The 14926-nt window shown below is 42.8% G+C and overlaps 1 non-coding gene across 1 annotated transcript; it reads left to right on the forward strand.

Annotated features, from left to right (window-relative positions):
* Positions 1-13624: 13624 nt before the first annotated feature.
* LOC112117115 lies at positions 13625-13731 on the forward strand. The gene has a single exon (XR_002908946.1). It is a non-coding gene; the product is annotated as a U6 spliceosomal RNA (small nuclear RNA).
* Positions 13732-14926: the final 1195 nt, after the last annotated feature.

The following is a 14926-nucleotide window of genomic DNA, read 5'->3' on the forward strand; positions in this document are numbered from 1 at the left end:
GCTAGTCAGGGTTACCAATAGGATTCACCCTATAATGCTAACTTGTGTTTAGCATTGTGTTAGTAAATATGTTGTAATACACTTTAATGACCCAGTGTAGAAAAGCCCACTAGTTAGGGGATGCCAGCAGTTTACAGAGACACATATTGCAAGTGTTTACCTTTATAGGAGAATTGTGGCGGGAGGGAACTAGCAGCCTGATAGTGAGTACAATGTTGAATGCATCTAAGTGAACATCACCTTGGTGAGAAGGCTGTCTGGTGTGATGATAAACCAGACCATGAGGGGAAACACCCTTTCCCCCCTCCCACAACATGCTGGAGAAGAGAAATTCCGTAACCACCTTGAATATCAAAGGATTAGATGTGATTTAAGTAGCTGTAGAGTGGGTGTTCTGGGACACAGAAGGAAAATGTGTCCATGTCTAATGCTGCCTAGTAAAGCAGTGACTGGCTGAAGGATAGAGTAGAAGAGACTAGAAAAGGGAGTTCTCTCCAGGGAAATGTGAAGTTTCTCTTATTCATAGTAACTTACTAAAGCTAAGATAAGCTTACCCTGCTGAGCTTTGCTCAGTATTCAAGCCAAGTATGTCATGCAGGCTGTTTGTTTTAATATGATTGTTTCTGTTTTCTTATGTCTAGGACTGCTCCTCTTTTGTCTTAAACTCCAAAGTCCTGAGTACAGCTTATTAATACTGATCTTTCAGTCAACCAAAAGTGGGGGAAGCTGAAAAATGACACAAGGTGCCACTCTCCCAGACAGTGACAATGCTGCCTTCATATTAGTTACAGCCTCTTGTGCAGGTAACAAGGAAACCATATTATTCTATCACTGGACAATGATGCTGTAACTCAATACACCTCTACCCCTATATAACGCGACCCGATATAACACGAATTTGGATATAATGTGGTAAAGCAGTGCTCTGGGGGGGCAGGGCTGTGCACTCCGGCGGATCAAAGCAAGTTCGATATAACGCGGTTTCACCTATAACACGGTAAGATTTTTTGGCTCCCGAAGACAGCGTTATATTGGGGTAGAGGTGTACTTAAATTTTCACTTAAATAACAACATTGACACCACCATCCAACCAACTACCCCTCTCCCTGCATTCCCCCCCCTTAAAAAAACCCCTGTACAAAACAATCGAAAAAATACCCCAAGCAGACGTTGTTTGTGTTTGGGTGTGTTTGTTTTTTTAAATGTGGAAGGTACTTAGATACTTCACTGATGGGTGGCACTATAAAACCCTAAGATGGATGGATAATGAGACTGTCTGAGTCTTAGACCATTGCTTGGTAAATTTCTTTCAAGCCACACCAAAGAGAAGAAATAACCCTCAGAACAGAGTTCTGAATGCTCATTCCATGTCTCAGTCAAAATGGAATGGATCAGCATCCTCTCCAATAAAGGTGTTGTGCAATAAGCTGCATTCTGATGGACACAGTGAGTAGCCTAAGGACCCTAGAGGAGACATGAATTTTAGGGTCTCAAACAAGCTCTAACGACAATGATAGTCTTGTATCCTCCTACTGGACTTCTTCCTAGAGGCTCTGATAGGTATTACATTAATGTATCGAAAAAACATAGTATTAACTAAGACTTTGTACCGAGGATATTTATACTCTTTTTTCCAACTCGTGCTATGTGTGTGCAGCTGTTTACTAGGAAGGCCAGATTTTATAGGGCCTAGTGTTTTGAGCATCTACAATGCAAACATTTCAGCTTGTAGGCCACACAGCACTGTATCAGGTATTTGAAAGGATTTGATGTACCATGCCAATCATGGGAACACTGTGCAGAGGAGTCTATTACAACACTAGCAACAACAGTAATTCTTTAAGGGATGCTGTCAAGGTGCTAAGCTTGCTTAAAACTGGATTTGCCTGTTGTTTGCCCCTTCTACTCTATTGGTTAAATCCTGGCCCTATTGAAGTCAATGGGAGTTTCCCTGTTGATATCCATGGGAAGAGAAGTTAACCCCATGCACTCCACTCTAATGATCAGGGTATTGAAGTGCATGAATCCTGCTTTCCAGTATTTCATGAGAGAGGACTCCGAATGCTCATAAAAACAGAACAGGCAGGCAGAATGAAGAATTAGCATGCTGTGGCACTCATCAAGAAACTGGGTTGGTTCTTGGTGATCCTCCTAGTTGAGAAGCTAGAATTATATCACGGTCGTAATCCTGGGGTCTAACTCTGCTCTGCAACACCTACACAACTACACTGCCTTCCTTTAGATTTCATGAGAGTAACCAAGAGCAGAATTTGACCTCTTGCTTTTAGGCAACCTCATAGCTTTTTAGGAGCTCAACAGAATAATTTGTTTCATTTTAAAAATAGGCTGCATACTTTGCTTTATAACCATGACAATATTTCTCTAAATAAATACTATGTGCATTTTTAATATGGTACTCTAGTAACCCTTAAGCCTGGTTTATTATTAGAGATTTTCTAGACATTTAGAAAATAAACATGGTCATGGAACGTTAATCACTGGAGAACATCCCCAGCATTTCACGTAGACTAAGGAATACATTCTGTTCTCACATCTGTGAAACCCACTGACTTCACTGGGCTAAAGCCTGTCAAATTATATATTCTTGATCACTCTCTTGCCTTGACAAGTCTGTCTGCAATAATTTAGCCCAAAACTCTCTTTCTGAGGAAATCATGTATGAAGTATAAGGAATCTCATTGTCTTGATCAAAGAGAGATGTATCTGCATCTTGTGAACCAAAGTGTGAAAAACTGATTTTTACAATTGATGTCTGCTGGTTTTGCTTGTCTTGTTTTTGCTTAGACATCTGCATTGCACGTGGAGGAGGAGTCCTTTGTATTCTAAAAATCTGAGTGAATGTAGGTCCTGTTTTTCAAAACTATATGCAAAATGTGAGACATTCCTCATTTTCACGTGTAATTTACCACACATATAAATAAGATCTATGTGCACATAAATGATAGGCTTTTAATCAGCTGATTTCACATAAATATGTGTTTTACTCAAATTGTAGTGCTAATTAGGTATGGAGTCATGTGCATTTTTACATGCAATTGTGCACACACTTTTGCATACAGTCCTAGTTTATGGATGGTTTGAAAAGCAGGCCTCAGTGCTGGGATAAAAGGATTTAAAGAACTTGCTTGAACTAGGCATAGTATAGCTTGGTCTTCAATTACCTCAGCAATACAGTAAGTTCTTATACCTAAAGATAGATGTCAAATAGACTGGCAGGTTTTTCCACAAGAGTTCTGCCAATTTACTCTAGTCTTTACCTGCAGCACCTTTTTTCCAATCTTTGGCCTTTCTAGGGCAGAGGCTGCCAGTCACGTGGTGGTTTAGTGATGTACACAGTTGTGGACTAAGTTAAAACAGGAACATTAATGTTCACTTATTATAACCTACCAGTAAACTGGGATTTGAATTCAGGTCTCGTGTGTGTCAGGCTAATGCACTAATCTACTACTCTGTTCATCTGCTCCATTAGTCTTCCTCTCTAGAAAGCTGTTAGAACTGTATAGCAAACGAAGTGCAGTCTTTTTACTGTTACTATTTAGATATATGCATTTAGGAGTTATCCTGCAGTTCACTTTGCTAGGGCAGTATCATTCTACAGTGAACATACTGCTATGCACAGGAAGAAAAAGGTGCTTTCGTAGTCAGTGATAGACAAAATCATTCAAACGGTTTTGAAGTGAGTAACTAATTCTGTGCCTGTGCATTCAGCTTTGCAGCCATTTACACTGTGCTAATTTAACTGATTTTATTTTTTAGTTGTAAGTTTTCTCCATTTAGGGGCACTAATAACAATGGATTTCATTAGCATATGTAATATAGAATGCAAATGTGTTTGTATGTGTGCATAATTTCTGGGGCAACTGAGTGGCACAATAATTGGTATAATAAATGGAATTTATAGCCTCACCAATTTGTGTCCAACCTAGTTTGGTACCAAAATTAAAGCAGTATCAACTGATGACTTTTCAGTGATCTGCATGAAATGTGGTGGTGGCTTCAATTTGGTTGTTAGTGGACAGGTGTTTATAGCATATAGCTTATTGCCCCATCTGGTGCCCTTGCTGGCAGTCTTAGAAGAAAAGCCAAGCAATGAATGGTGTTTGGAGAACAAATTATCCTGTCATATCAGCAGTGCTCCTTCTAAACAGGGTTGAGCCTTATAGTGTCTTCCACACATGGCACTGGAACTCTGTGAATGGAATGTGTTTTTAAATCCACACTGGCCAGGTAAACTCTTTAAACTATATTAGCCATAGACTACCAAGATGAGTGGGAAGGAGATGAGATAAACTGACTCTCAGATCTCAGTGAAGCCAGGATACTGCTCTCACACATCTTTGTTTTACTTTACCTCAAACTCCAAAGATTTTGTTTGCTTTTAAGAAAGATTCAGCCTGCAAGGGGCATGCTGGGTTCTAGAGCCAATGAGTAAGGCTAGCTGTGCATTCTCGCTATACATATTTAGTTAGGGATTATTCTGTGTGTACTCCTGTAATTAAGACTTCGACCATGGGTATCTGGACCCTTTTCTTTCTTCCAGCTCTAATAAAAATCTCTTAATGTACTGGATAAGAGTACAAGTGGGTAAGAACATACCAGGTGCTAGGTACCATTGAATTTAACATCTGTAATGCTTTAGTGCTGGCCTTTAATATTATGTGACACCAGGTACTCTACAAGGTGAAACTGGAAGAGTTCATTGATATTTTGAATGCTAAACGGTCATCAGACTTTGAATATGACTGTCATTCAGCAATATGGCTCCACAGTTACAATGTGGTTGCAGTTCTTTAAAATCAAGGTACAGTACATTTCAGATAAAGAACTCTGCACAACTACTGTGATAAACTCTGATAAAAGTAACATACTACCTATGGAAAAGGCAAAGGTTTATTTGATTTGTTTTGTGCATTGAGATAACTTTATAAGAAATGGTTATTAAAAACTGTTTGACAGCATTGCACAGCTTGTACATTGAAATGAACAGTATGTGGCTTGTATTTCAGAAGCTGGGACAACCCAAAAGCTCATTCCAGGTGAAATCAACAAAAGCTGAGAATCATAACTATTTTGCTAATCTGTATTTAATATTTCCTGCAATACAGCTGCCACCTGCTGGAAACAGAAAATAAAGGAGCATGGAATTGCACTACCCTCTACAGGACATAGAGGGTAAATCAAAATGCACACAGTTTTATGACCATGAACTATCCATTTTCTAACAATATGGTAAAGCCTAAAGTTAGTTAAAACTCAATGGAAATTCACTTTATGTAAAGATTTGCGGGATTTAGCCCAATATCTTTGTAGTGGTGGCATAAGAGTTTTTAAAAATAAATAAATAAATAAAACCAAAGGTATAAATTGAAAATTGCTAAAGCAGTTTTTGGTGGATTTTAAGTAAAAACTTTTGTTTGTCAAAATAAACAAATAGCCAACTCATACTTACAGTAATAGGCATGGACTGAAGTCTGACTATGTATACCAATCTGGGGAGAGGGGGTCACTCAGCATGGGGGCTAGGCTACAGAGGCAGAGCCCTGGTTGGAGTGGGGTCTGTAGCCTAGGGGCCCAGGCTGCCATAATCCAGTCCCGCCTTGAACAGCATTTGCAGAGTTTAGCTGGTAGATACAGAAATAGTACTAGCTGGGCTGCTACCAAAAATCAGTATTGAGAGACCTCAGAGAGCAATTCTCAAGGCTGCCTCTTAAAGGGAAAGTTCCTCTCCAGACTTATGGAGACTGCTGGGAGTGAGACCAGGTGATGGAAGTATAATCTTTAATGGTGGGAGTCTCAGCCATCCTTAAAGGGGCAATAGATTTCAGCTGGAGATATCATTAACCCATGGTGAGACCACAAAGGGTCAGAAGTGGATAAGCCCAGTGACACAAGATTGGTGCTCAGAAAGGTTGTGGCTAACAGGGTCTACTGTAGGAGAGCTTCCAAAAGCACAGATTCATGATGCTATCAGAAATAGCTGTCAAAGGAGAACCGCAGTTGGAAGCAGACATCGCCAGAATACCAGATGTCCTCTCAAATTTGGCCTGTAAGGCCAGAAACACACATGCATATGTGTACTCACACTTACAGGCGATTGGGCTTTGATAAGTAGCAGGCATCAGAAGTGATAGTTCATATACTTGACAGGAGACTATGCTGTTAGGGGTGAACAACTGATACAAGCTGTGTAGCTTAAACTTTCTAATGGGAAGATGTTGGTTAGCAATAGATAATGGGATTTTCTTGGCTGTTCAGACAGTCACCGTTCCAAGTTCACCCATCTCTCAGCTGGAAAAAACATACAAACTGGGGAGGCTATAGGGATAGGTATATGGGGCTGGAGGAGGAAAGGAAATTTATACTTGCATTGAATGATGATGTTGGCTATGCTTCATCTTTATGATCTTGTAGAATTCCATAAATATTTGGAGCATCATCCATCTATGTTTGTTGCAATTGCTGTGTCCATATACAGCACTTGTAACTGTCAATTACAGGCTGAGTTGCCTAAACGTCTACCATATGGCAAGATGTGACTGTTTCAGAATTTCTTGTTTGTACAGATTAGCTTTATCTTATTTTGTCCAAACTGTTTCTTTCTCAGTCCCAGCTGCCACATTTGATTGATAAAACAATAGCTTATAGAGGTTTACTGTGTCATAAAAGCTCTCAGCCTTATTGGCATTTCTGAGGCAATCTTGTTCACACCAGAGCATATTTACAGAATGGTGTGCGGCAGTGAGAGGACAGCTATCATCTGTCGGAGCCTCTTGTAATGATCCTACAGAATAGGTGGAAGTGTCAGCAGGGTGTTCTAGTCTGAAAGGGAATCCTGCTTGTCACAGCAGCTGACTGTGTGCTCCTACACTTTCCAGATTAATGAATGTTTGTGTAGGTGACTATTGTACCCTGCCATATTGTGTTGACTAAATGCAAACCTCTTTTAGCAAATACAAAGGAAAGGAGAGCATGGTGTTCTGTCCAATCTTCCCTCAGCTGTTTCAAGACATTTTCCCTGAGCTTCTCTCTGAATAAACTCAGACTGCAGTCCATTTGAAAAAAATGTGTATGAATATATTGGTCACGAATGGTGCTAGGCTGGCAGTCCCGGGGAATTAAGTCTTCCATTTATTCGCAGATCAGTACAGCATGGGCTATGACAAATTAAAGTTTCTCGGTACTGTTTCTCATGCTGGACCATTTCTGGAGGTCAAAATAATTCAGTCCCAATGCCCCTTAGTCTTTGGTCTCTCTGCTGAGACTGCCAAGAAAGGTACCAACTAAAACCGAATGTGGAGGTATTGGCTTTCATTTTGTAGATACTCGGCCATTGGTAAGTGGACTAAGAACTCCACGTAAGCCATCAAACAGCAATCAGATAGTACCAGTGTTTTGCCATCCACCCATTTAGGCTGAATTTGAACAAATGTCCTAGGGATGTTGGCCTCCTTTGCAAGTTAGACATGTCTATGTCTAAGCAGTACAGACAAATCAATGAGACACTAAATCAGTATAATCAAAAATGTGTTTCTTACCCATGTTTACTTGATATATATGTACATTGTCTCTTGTAGCTTGAATTTCTGGGAGTGAATTGTTCATATGCAACTGAACCACTTTGGTGCTAGCACTGTTTTTATTTGGCATCAAGGAGAAGAAGAAGGTGCACTGACTGCTTAAGAACAGTCTTATAAGAGGTGTGGCAGGGCACCCCTTCTGCCTCGCCAGACTTAGCGCTCCCTCCTCTGATAGGGACAGGACCTGGGGTAAGTCAGCCCCCCACTCTGGAGTGTGTCTGTCTTCCCTCTTCGGGGTTTGTTTCTCAGAGCCTTCCCAGTAGGCCTCGGGGCAGGACTGAGGAGTGCTCCTCTGTCAAACAAAGGGGAAAAGTCTATAACGCACTGAAACAAAAGGGGATTACATTTCCCTGGACCCTCACTGGGGCAGGTGTTGTCCTGTCGCTGGCCCAGGGGTGTCAGTCCTTCCCCTAAACAGGCTCTGGGTTTTGGGTGTCTCCCCTATGGTGAGGAGTCTCTCACACTGGAGAAAACCGATCTGCCTCTAGCCTTGAAGCAGTTTGTCTTCCCCCCCCCCAGGAGAGAGATTTTAACAGGTTTCAGGTAGCCCTTAATTGGACTCAGGTGTCCCTAATTGACCTGAAGTAACCCCTTCCCAGCTTGTAGGAAAAAGAGCCTTTAGCATTCTAGGGCTAACATACCTGTTTTCCCAGACCCTCCTGTAGCTGTCCGGCCTGACTTTGTTACAGAGGAAAAAGGTTACAAAATGTGTGAATGAAAGAAATTAATGTAATAATTTATCTCACTTTTCAACTCTGGCACTTTCTACTCCTATTCTCATCCTTGAATATTTTTGGGGGCAGGAGGGAGAACAAGAAATGGAACAAAACAATTTTAAGCAGAGTTGGTAGTGCTACACAGATTCAAGGTTGCCTGACACTTTTAATTATAAGACTTGTTTGTCAGTTACTTAAAACTTTATTAAACTGTAATCATTCAGGCTGAATTTTTCCATGCCCAGTGTCTGCCTCACACTGTCATTTTTAAAATATATATATAATTTAAGCTTCAGCTAAAATGGTTTGCCCATTCCCCAAAAGGATATTAGGCAAAAATGTTTTGCCAATCTGAGAGGGTGAAGGAAAACTTTTATAACCTTTCATTGATGAGCTCAGGTGCCATCATGCTTTTGGAACAAAACCTTGGAACTCTGCAGAGTGGTTGGCCTTGTGTCAGGGGTGTGCCGTTTGCTGTGAAAATTTCCCCCCAAATTTGGCTTCTAAAAGAACCCCTTAGTTGGCACATGCTCAGTAGAAATTTGTTAGACTTAGGCAGCAAAACTCGCTATGCCACCTGTGCTGAGCATACTCCATCCCAGGACTGCAGAGGCTGAGCAGGACTTGTTGCAACTGCTGCTCCAGGTTGCTGTGCTGCCAGACACCAGAATTGAGAGCGGGAAACTATCTGCCCTGTGGTCTCCAGATGCTGTGAAGAGGCAGTTTGGAGGATCTGAGTTTTAGAAAAGACAAGAGCTCAAACTATGGAGGGAGATAGCAGAGAGAGTAAATTGGGACAAAGAACCTGTGGGGAAGACTGGGACAGGGTGGGCAAGGACACTGAGGGTAGGTCTACACTTAAAATGCTGCAGCTATGCCACTGTATATATTTTGATTTTAATAAGGTTTTTGACACAGTCCCACATGACATTCTCTTAAACTAGGAAAATGTGGTCTAAAAAATTATTATAAGGTGGGTGCATAACTGGTTGAAAGACCATACTCAAAGAGTAGTCATCAATGGTTTGCTGTCAAAATGGGAAGGTGTATCTAGTGGGATCCCACAGGGGTTTGTTCTGGGTATGGTATTAGTCAATATTTCATTAATGACTTGGATAATGGAGTGGGGAGTATGTTTATAAAATTTGACACCAAGCAGGGAGAGGTTGCAAGCAGATTAGAGGACAGAATTCCTCCAATTCAAAATGATCTTGAGAAAGTGGAGACTTTGATCTGAATTCAAGATGATATTCAATAAAGACAAGTGCAAAATACTTCACTTAGGAAGGAAGGAAGGAAGGATTGTAATCCCAGTCACAGGAGGTTTTTAACAAAAGGTTAGATAAACTCCTGTCAGGGAAGTTCTAGGTTTACTTGGTCCTGCTGCAGTGCAGGGGGCTGGGCTTGACGACTTCTTGAGGTCCCTTCCAGCCCTACATTTCTATGATCACATACTTTTTTCCATAGCACCCTGGATCCTTCAGTGCACGGGATCTATAGTGCTCACTTACTGAATAGCCATTCAATATTTTATTTTCTCCTGGTTCAGTGTGTGGCCTATGACCTTATTTACTGACCATCATCCAAATCCTGCTCTGAAGACAGAATTAACAGCTTCTTCAGGGCTTCTTTTTAACGGTGCACATCTGTGCTATCTGTGTGCTCCACAAACATTAATTTATTTTCACAATACTCCTGCAAGATGAGGGGAAATAATTATCCACATTTGATTAGATTGGGAACTGAGGCACAGAGAGATGGTGTCCACTAATTTTGGGTGTCCAATTTGAGATCACTAAGATCTTTTTTTGGCGTACTTAGCATTATATACCACTTGCTGTGTTCAAAGTATAAATCCCATTAACGTCAGTGGCAGTTGTGAGTGCTCAGCACATCTGCAAATCCTACTGGAGGGTCTCAAGTAGGGCATCCAGAAAATGAACACACAATGACAACTGTTGTGTATTTGGTTGTCGTGGTAATAGCATCTTGTTGTTGCTATGGCAACTGAGTTAGATTATTAGGGGATAGGCCAGCCAGTTTTGGCTGGTTTTGGTTAGTTCAGTGCGTGGAAATAAATAGCTGCTTTTAAGGTTCACAACTCTCTGTGTCTCAAGTGATTTCTTCCTAAAACTACTGCCCCCAAGGATGCAACAAAGTGGTGATGAGGATAGGATTCCTGTGCTGCCCCAGCAACAGAAGGAAGTAGAAGTCAAGGTACCAAAAAAAAAACCCCTTTTTGCTGTTGGAAGGGAGTGAGAACTGGCGTGTTTGCACTGACTGGGAAACCTGAAACTAAAACCTTGGCTACACTTACAGGGCCACTGGAACCTTTTGAGGAGACTATAGTGCAATGGCATGTGTGTACTGAGCGTTTTGAGCTTTTTGTTATTGCAAATGACATTACAGAAGAGAAGAAGGTGCCAATATTCTTAAGTGTCGTAGGAGCTAAGACCTACTCCCTGCAACGCAGCTTACTACACCCTGTTAAGCCTGATACCAAATCTTACAGTGACATTGTGGAAATCCTGGGGTCCCATTTTTCTCCAAAACCACTGGTAATTGCTGAAAGATATAGGTTCCACAAAAGAGACCAAAAAGAAGATGAAACAGTTGTACAATTTGTTGCAACTTTAAAAAGGCTAGCAGAACACTGTGAATTTAAGGAGATGTTAAATGATGCCCTTTGTGACAGGTTAGTGTGTGGCCTGCACAGTGAAGCTATACGGAAGCGCCTATTGACAGAGGCTCAGCTTACCTTACCAAAGGCTGTTCAAATTGCAGCCTCCATGGAACTGGCTACAAAGGAGGTGCAATACATTGGTGCATCCCCTAGGGTGCATAAGGTATCACAAGAACCAGGGCCGGCTCCAGGCACCAGCCCACCAAGCTTGTGCTTGGGGCGGCACCTGGAGGGGGGCGGCGCGGCGCTCCGGCCGCCGGGGAGAGCGGGGCCACGGCCGGGCTCGCCACCCTCCCCCCGGCGCTCTGGCCGCCCTCCCCCCCGGCCGGGGCTCGCCGCCCTCTCGCCGCCCTGCCCCCTGCGCTCTGGCCGCCGGGGGGAGAGCGGAGCCCCGGCCGAGGCTCGCCGCCCTCCTCCCAGGGCTCCGGCTGCCCTCCCCCCCGGCGCCCTCCCCCCGGCCGCCGGGTGGAGAGCGGAGCCCCCGCCGGGGCTCGCCGCCCTCCCCCCCCCGCAGGGGGGGGGGAGGGCGGCCGGAGGCTTTTTTGCCTGGGGCGGCAAAAAAGCCAGAGCCGGCCCTGACAAGAACCTACTCACAAAACTGTGGGGAGTCAGGAATGTTACCGCTGTGGTAAGCCGGGTCACCATGCATCAGAATGCTGGTGTAAGGACCTGGTGTGTCGACACTGTGGCAAAAAGGGACATATTGAGTGTGCCTGTAAACAAAAGAAAAAGAGGCTTGTGGTCTGGCTGACCAAAAAGGGAAACCTGCATACCTAGAGCAGACCCAGGATGATCAAGGTGACATCTCATTGCAAGAAGAAGTGCCATTCCACATTTTGTCTTTGGCAGTGGGCTCACATGAATACTGGGTAACCCTGTTGTTGGACGGCAAACCTATATGTATGGAACTGGACACCGGTGCAGCCGTCTCGCTGGTCCCCGAGACTGTGTATAAAGAAAGGCTACAGCATCTTCCACTTAAAGCAACAAAAACTGTTCTGAAGACCTATACTGGAGAAGCTGTGCCCATGTTGGGCACTATTGATGTTAAGGTGAATGGACAGGCTGCTAAATTGCCACTGTTTGTGGTGAGAGGTAATTATCCAGCCGTAATGGGTAGGTCTTGGCTTAGGAAGATTCAGCTGAACTGGGCAGAAGTGCACCGAATGACTAAAGAAGAAACCGGTCTGACCGCTATACTAAGGAAACATGCTGCTGTTTTTGGAGAGGATCTGCAAAGTATGAAGGGAATCACTGTGACATTGAACATTAAACCTGACAGTCAACCAAAATATCTGAAAGCCCGAACTGTGTCATATGCCATCAGGCCGAAAATTGAAGTGGACCTGGAGCGCCTGGACACCAATGGAGGCTAATACCAGTTACCCATAGCCCATGGGTGACTCCTATCATTCCAATAGTGAAGAAAGATGGCTCCCTCTAGATTTGTGGTGATTTTTAAAGTCACTGTCAACCCGGTGTTGTGTGCAGAGCAATACCTGCTTCCCTGCATTGATGACCTCTTCGCGGGCCTGGCTGGGGGACAAAAGTTCAAAAAGATTGATCTGAGTTGAGCATATTTATTGATGCACGTTGATGAAAAGTCCCAAGAGTTGTTGACTATTGTGACGCATAAGGGGCTTTATCGATACTGTCGCCTACCCTTCAGAATAACGTCTGCTCCCACCCTGTTCCAGAGGGCTATGGACCAGATCTTGTGTGGCTTGCCAGGAGTTCATTGCTATTTGGACGACATCCTGGTCACTGGAAGGAATGAGGAGGATCACTTAAAGAATTTAGAGGCTACCCTACAAAGACTGGAAGAGTACCAGTCCTCAGGACATATCTTCAGTTGAGTTGTCTGACTTCACCTCTTCTGTCAAGACACCGAATCAAGAATCACCTGTTCCTGACTGTTATCCTCCATTACTGCCGGTGGTTGAGATACCCCCTTGCCCGGAACGAGCTGATACCACCTCCTCACCCATTCGCGCTACAAACCCTGAGCCCGTTGTCAGGCCTGTGCCCAAGGTACTTCCGGGTGCAACAACACCAGAAGTTCACCGTAATCCACCTAGAGACAGAAGATCTCCTCAATGGCTGGATCTTTAGCTAGGGCGAACCCATGGTTATGGGGCAAAATAATCCCCGGGGTTTAGCTCGGAATGGAGGCAGTCTACCCTCCTTCTCTAGTTTAGTGTTTGTTTTATTTAGGGGATGTTCTTATTTAGGGGGGAGGAATATGTTGTGTATTTGGTTGTCGTGGTAATAGCACCTTGTTGTTGCTATGGCAACTGAGTTAGATTATTAGGGGATAGCCCAGCCAGTTTTGGCTGGTTTTGGTTAGTTCAGTGCATAGAAATAAATGGCTGCTTTTAAGGTTCACAGCTCTTTGTGTCTCAAGTGATTTCTTCCTAAAACTACTGCCCCCAAGGATACAACAACCACCTGTGAAAAGTTTGGGTTAAGTGACTTGTCTAGCATCACATAGAAATTTTGTGGCAGAAATAGAGAGAGGATCAAGTTCTCCAGTGTGTCATTCAACTGTAACCATGAGATCATCCTTTTACTTCATGAATGAGGCAAGGGATTTCAGGATGACACACCTTCCAACTCCTACATAGGCAGTGCTTGCTTCGGCAGCACATATACTAAAATTGGAACGATACAGAGAAGATTAGCATGGCCCCTGTGAAAGGATGACACGCAAATTCATGAAGCGTTCCATATTTTTGGAGGGGAGGGATAGCTCAGTGGTTTGAGCAGGGTTATGAGTTCAATCCTTGAGGGGGCCATTTAGGGATCTAGGGCAAAAATCTATCTGGGGATTGGTCCCCCTTTGAGCAGGGTGGTGGACTAGATGACCTCCTGAGGTCCCTTCCAACCCTGATATTCTATGATTCTAAGGCCAATCTTACTTAGGAAATGCCCAAACATTTGAGTGCTAGACATTGCAACTTTAATATTGTGTGTGTAGCAACGTATATGCCTTTACAGAACAATATTCTCCCAAGAACAATACTGTGTTTTTGTGGGTGTTCTCTCCTTCTCTATGCACCTACTATAGTGTTTTGTTGTTCATTTGCTACTTGTGATATTTAGGTTTTATGCCCACCATCGCAGTGGTTTTGGCTTTGTATGTCTGTAAAGTGCCATACACCCCTGTAGAGCTGCATTAATAACGATGGTAATAGTTAGTAATAAAGTAAGCTTCTCTGGTTTACAGGCTCATATTATAATCCTCCTATGATCCACACAATTTCTGAATTAGTGAGGATCTTGCTGATTTGATGTTATAAAACTGCAAAAAGCCTAGATTTGCTTTTTGCTTAGCATTTTCTACACAATTCTTTCAACAAATACAAAATAAACTTTTTGCTAGCCAGTCTAATGCAACATATGATGCTATTCGAGACAGAAGTTCTAAAGCAACAATAGATGATACATGTAAAAGGAATGTAGTGAAGAGGATTGTACAGAAACATTTATTTATCCAGGCACTGAAATGTACAGTACTAGAGTATGGAAGTCACTCCTTTTGTGACACAGGTGTTACAATGGTGGCCAAGTTAAAAGTAGCAAGTTTGGGGGTGTAATATTCAGATTAGAAATACTGTGTGGCTCATACTATGTAAATGGGTCTTACCAAGATGGGACCCTTCTTGCAAAAGACACATTACTTACTTATATACACTAAAGGTCTTATATAATTTCCACTGTAATCAGTGGGAGATGTGCACACATCCAAGGGCAGAATTTAGCCACAAGATTTGCGCCTAAATTAATTTACAAAGTGAAGCAAAAAAGGGAAGAATTAACTGTAAGCCCCATGCATCTTCTCTTACAAAGCTAGGTTTTCCATGTTACACTTGAACTTTAACCCTTTACCCTAAATGGCAGGAAGGAAATTGTTGACTAATGTCTACAAT

The sequence above is a fragment of the Terrapene carolina genome, unplaced genomic scaffold (assembly GCF_002925995.2).
Source record: "Terrapene carolina triunguis isolate 2854851 unplaced genomic scaffold, T_m_triunguis-2.0 Scaffold113, whole genome shotgun sequence".
Taxonomy (NCBI): Eukaryota; Metazoa; Chordata; order Testudines; family Emydidae; genus Terrapene; species Terrapene triunguis.